Here is a 5,463-nt window from a genome sequence, read left to right as displayed (position 1 = left end):
TCATCTGTTCTTAGGCAGGAGCCATCAACAAAGTAAACAAAGTGTGGTTCTGGCAAGGGTACATCTTTTATGTCTTGCCTGGGTTTAGTGCAGTAATCTAAAACATCCAAGCACTCGTGATCAACATCAGTTTCATTTTTGATTTCAGTAATAGCACCATCAGGCAATGATGTGGAAGGGTTTAAATTCACACATCTTGCAATTGAGACATTATCTGATCCCAGAATAACGTTCTCATATTTGGTCAATCTATTACTTGTCAGGTGCTGTGTCTTGCTTCTGGTAAGAAGAATTTCAACTGAATGAGGTGTATATACTTTTACAGGAAACCCCATTATGATTCCTTCACTCTGCTCAAGGCTCACACTTGTTGCAGCCACTGCTTTTAAACAACCTGGCAATGCTTTTGCAACAGGATCAAGAACAGCTGAGAAATAAGCTATTGACTTTTTCAGTTTTCCATGTCTTTGAATCAGAACTGATAATGCACAACCTTCCCTTTCACTGCAGTACAGCTCAAATTCTTTCTCATAGTCTGGCATGCCCAACGCTGGAGCTTCACACAAACTCTTTTTTACCCGCTCAAAAGCCTCTAATTCAGTTTTTGTTAGGGTAATCGGGTCTTTTATGTCTGCTTTTGTCAGTCTCTGCAGTGGTTTTGCAATTACTGAAAATCCACTAATCCATTGACAACAATAACCTACCATCCCTAGAAACATTCTGACTTGTCTTTGTGTTGTTGGAGGTTGTATTGCTCGAATCATTTTTATCCTCTCAACTGTCACTTGTCTGATTCCCTTTGCAATTCTATGACCAAGATATTTTACTTCTTGTTTGCAAAACTGTGAATTTGCAGGTGACACTTTATGTCTCTTATCTGCCAAACGATTCAAAAGAGTAATGGTGTCTGTTACACAATTTTCTCGTGATTTTGCAGCCACTAAAAGGTCATCAATGTACTGAACCAATGTTGATTTTCCAGGTAAATCTAGATCTTCCAAAGATTTCTTTAACAACTGATTAAAAATAGATGGACTCTCAGTATACCCTTGAGGGATACGACACCATGCTAAGATGCAATCTTGGAATCTGATCGCAAAAATTTGTTGGCTCTCAGGATATAGTGGAACAGTAAAGAAAGCATTACATAGGTCAATGACCGTGTACCATTCTGCATCATGCGGAATCTGATATAGAATTACCGCTGGGTTTGGTACAACAGGGCAACATGGAACAACTATCTGATTAACCTTTCTCAGGTCTTGAACTATTCTGTAAGTTCCGTTTGGCTTTTTGATCCCCATAATCGATGAATTACATGGGCTGCTTTCAATTTCTCTTAAAACACCTTGTTTTATGAATTTCTCAATTACAGGAATGACACCTTCAATTGTTTCAGCTTTCATTTTATACTGAGGAATATTTGGGAAATCTACTCCTTGTTTTACTGTAATTTGCACTGGGTCTACATGTTTCATTAAACCCATTTCATCTCCAGTTAAATCCCAAATTTTTGCATTAACTGTTTCTTTCAGTTCTTCAGGTAAATTATTTTTATCAAAAGCAGGAAATAATTTATTTTATTCTTCAACCATTAGCATTGTTAGCTTGTACAGACCATCTTCTTCTAAAGTTTGCAGCTCAATACCATCCGGTGAGCAATATATTTTACAATTCATCTTGCACAAAATGTCCCTCCCTAACAGGTTTACTGGACTGCTGTTACAGACTACAAATCTGTGTTTATCTTTGAAATTTCCAATCTCAACTTTAACTGGATCAGTTAAATCTGTTTTAATGTGTTGATTTGCTACGCCTACTACTTGGATGGACTCATCAGAGAGAGGAAGGTTTTCAATTTCCAATGATCTAACAGTAGAACGGGTAGCACCAGTGTCCACAAGAAAAGTGATTTCTACATCATTCACTTTACCATTAACAAATGGACCGGACTGATCTACATCAAGAGTGGCTCCAAGCACACACTCTTCTTCCTCTCTCACACACCGTCATGAGTAATCCTCTGAATCACTCCCTTCATTTTCTTTTAACCAAAATTGTTGGGAAACATTTGACACATTCACTCTTGGCGGTCTATTTACCTGTTCACTTCCGCAGAATCCCGTTTCAGGACTGAATCTTTGCACATTCACACAGTTTGGAAGTGGCGGTTGTGGAATTTGGCTCTGCTGATTCACTAACTGTCGCTGTAGCTGTTGCTGCTGACTTATTTCATTTAACTGTCGCTGTAGCTGTTGCTGCTGATTTATCTCATTCTGCATCTGTGGATTTAATGATGTATATTTTAAATTTCAGGGCGGATTCTTACATTCACGATTCCAGTGTCCAATTTCGCCGCAATTAAAACATGGGAGCTTTTGCTTGAGCTCTTCAATATTTACATTAAATTTTGGCTTGTTAAAATTCCCTTTAAATTTGCCTTGATTCTGGTGAACATTTTTATTTTCTATGGTCGCTATTTGCTGTTCAGCTACCTTCACCTGTGCCCACATTGCTTTTTCCTTAAGCTTCTTCTGTTTGGCATCTATCTCATCACTGCAGTATTTTGCTTTTCTCAGAATGCCGTCAACTGTTAATGATTGCCATCCGACAATTCCATTTCTAATCATTTCACCAATTTCAGGTCTTAGGCCATAAACAAACCTGTATATGAAGTGGCTCATGTCTTTCTCACTTAATTTTTCGTAGCCACTGTATTGTTTAAATACCAGCAGTAATCTTTCATAAAAGGAATGAACTGACTCCTTTGGCTCTTGATTTGTTCTGTCAATTTTAGTATAATCTACTTCTTTCGGGGCAATTTTGTTTTTTAACCACACAATTACTTTGTCATACAAATCCATGACATCTGCTGAAGGAGCACCTGTTATTTTATCTCGAGCTGGTTCTTCTTTGGGCCAACTTACAGAAATTTTACATTCTGTCCAAAGTTCTGATGGGACGACAATGTCAAAGAATCCATCAAGATCAATCCACAAAACTTTTGAAACCTTAATGAATCTGTCTACCTGGTGATACCATTCTACTGGCTTTTCTCTCAGCCGAGGAAAATCATTTGTAAACAGTAAAATGTCCTGTCTTGTCCAAGGGACATGAACATACCCTCCGCCAGCTATTTCTCTCATAGGAAACTCATTCGCAACTTCCCCTCTTTCTTTTTTCCTTCTTCTCTTTTCTTTGTCCATTTCACTCTCCATTTACTTAATTCACCTAATCTTTTTAGAAACATAATTAATTCTTTTACATGTGTTTTCCTACCTGTGGTATTCAAATTTTCAATATCTTTTTCAGAAAAATCCACTCTGTAATGTTTTTGCAATTGTTTCTGTCTACTCAAATCTATTTCTAATTCAGCAGCCACTTCCTCTAATTGATCATACTTATTTTTCGTTTTCCATTGTATGCTTTTGAATATAAATAGTAATTCATCATCCTGATATTGCTTTAAACTGTCAGTTCCAATTGTGCCAATAATTCATTCTTCCAAATCTGCTTTCAATTTTGCAACATCAAGTTGTTTAAATTCAGGGACTTGTGGGGTCTGTGGAGTCTTTGTTAAATCTGTTTTATTTATGCTCTTTTCTGGAGATCCAGAATCAGAACCTGCAACAGATGGTGTCTGATCATTCGACAAACTTTGATTACAAGTTAAATCTGGCATTGTTTTTTCTCGATGTATTTCTGATAAATCTGAATAACATTTTTCAGCCACTTTCTGAATTTCCGCATTTAATGGAACAGTCAGAGCTGAGTGTCTATTTTCTCTTTGGTCAAAAACTGGTACAACAGGACCAATTGTTACTGGTACTGTTGCTGCTTCCATCCCTTTAGTTAACTGCTGTATTATTTCTTCTTTTGCTTTTAAGTATTCCGAAACTTCTGGTATATTCCCAAGTCGCTCTGTTCTTTTTACATTCCTCGGGAATTCATTTCTCTGTTCAGGAATCTCAGGATAATTTCTGTTTACTCTTGGAGTATTTGAATTACTTCTTGTCCCTACTCTTTCAGGTAATCTTAAAAATCTAGGTGAATTTTCATCAATTTCTCTAGGAGGTGCACTTGGAGAGGTTCCTGAAGAAACTCTTGGGGTAGACTGTGAACAGTCTGGTGTATAGGGTGGCGGATTACGATTTGTAGTATAAATTTCTTCTAAAACCGCATCATCTAATTCTTCATCAAGATGACCTCTCTTTCGGGTATTCTTTTGACCTGTTGTTTCAGTAATCATCACTCTAACTGGGTATAAACCATCATACATATCAGCTTTTCTCCAACGACGCACTCTATCTTCATGAGTATCCCTATTAATATCTAATTTTGGACCTCTCATTATACCTCAGGTTTCTCGTTCAAGTTCCATCATTTCAACCTCCCATTCAACTAAAGCTTCAAATTGAGTAAGTCTAGGCTTTGGCACAAGAGCCATCATTTTTTCTCTCAAGTTTTTCAAAACTTTAATATTAAATGACCCATCTTCCGGCCACGCTAATACACCATCGTCTTTGGTATATTGCATCCAATTTTCAAACCAAAGGACAGTATGATAACCATATTCTCCTTCCTTATATGCTGCGGGTGTTTTGTACTTATGAAGTAATTTTCCACCACGCGTGACAATTTTCTTATCGGGGCTGAATATATTTTTCAATTTCTGAAACCATGTAGGCTTCTTTTCCTGTTTTCCGTACCAATAACTCATGTTTTTAAACTATTCCGCTTAATTTGGAAAAGATCGTAAGTATTTCTTGTTGTTCCGCTACTCTAGCCAATCCGTGCGCGAAACTCACCAACAAGCCAATCAGGTTAAGCCACGTCACTACCTTGCTCAAGCAATAGAAGTACTGTTTTCAAAAAGGACCAATCAGCTATCAGCTCGTTTTGGTCATGTGAGCCAATCAGTGCGCTTGCTGTGACGTATGTTAACCAATCACAGCGTGAACCCTGTGACGTATACTGCCGCTGCAGCTTCGCTGTCTCCGCTCCGTAAACTCACCCCTCCTTTACAAAATATTTTCACAGCGCCATTTTAAAACAATTCTTTTCAATGAAATTCAATTAGTAACTACAGAAAAACAAACCATTTGTCTGTTTTGCTAAATAAAGCAATAGTTTTTCTCAATCAATCGAGTATTCTTTCTTGTGAAATAGACAACGCTATTCTCACAAAATCATTTATACACATTCAAACAGAAAAACCTAAGCATGCATACGTGAAATCTTTGGTAGGACTTTAACCTGCCTATAGAAAATCCTCATTCGCTAGTAAGAATAGACGAGGCTTCCTTACCCTTCACTCAAGCTTGGATAAATCCTATTACTCTTTTCACAGCGAGTTTTAAAACAGGCTCTTAGTCCCTATACTCAAAGCTATGATTTCATAGACAATCCTCACTATACATTTTACCTATCACACCTAATATCCCTAAACTTGTGCAGTACATC

At 37.4% G+C, this 5,463-nt stretch overlaps 1 pseudogene; it reads right to left on the bottom strand.

Annotated features, from left to right (window-relative positions):
* Positions 1–2,009: 2,009 nt before the first annotated feature.
* LOC147708108 (uncharacterized) lies at positions 2,010–4,720 on the bottom strand (annotated as a pseudogene).
* Positions 4,721–5,463: the final 743 nt, after the last annotated feature.

This window comes from Lissotriton vulgaris, chromosome 6 (genome assembly GCF_964263255.1).
Source record: "Lissotriton vulgaris chromosome 6, aLisVul1.2, whole genome shotgun sequence".
Lineage (NCBI taxonomy): Eukaryota > Metazoa > Chordata > Amphibia > Caudata > Salamandridae > Lissotriton > Lissotriton vulgaris.
The sequence above is the reverse complement of the archived record's forward strand: the minus strand, read 5'-3'. Positions and strand labels throughout refer to the sequence as shown.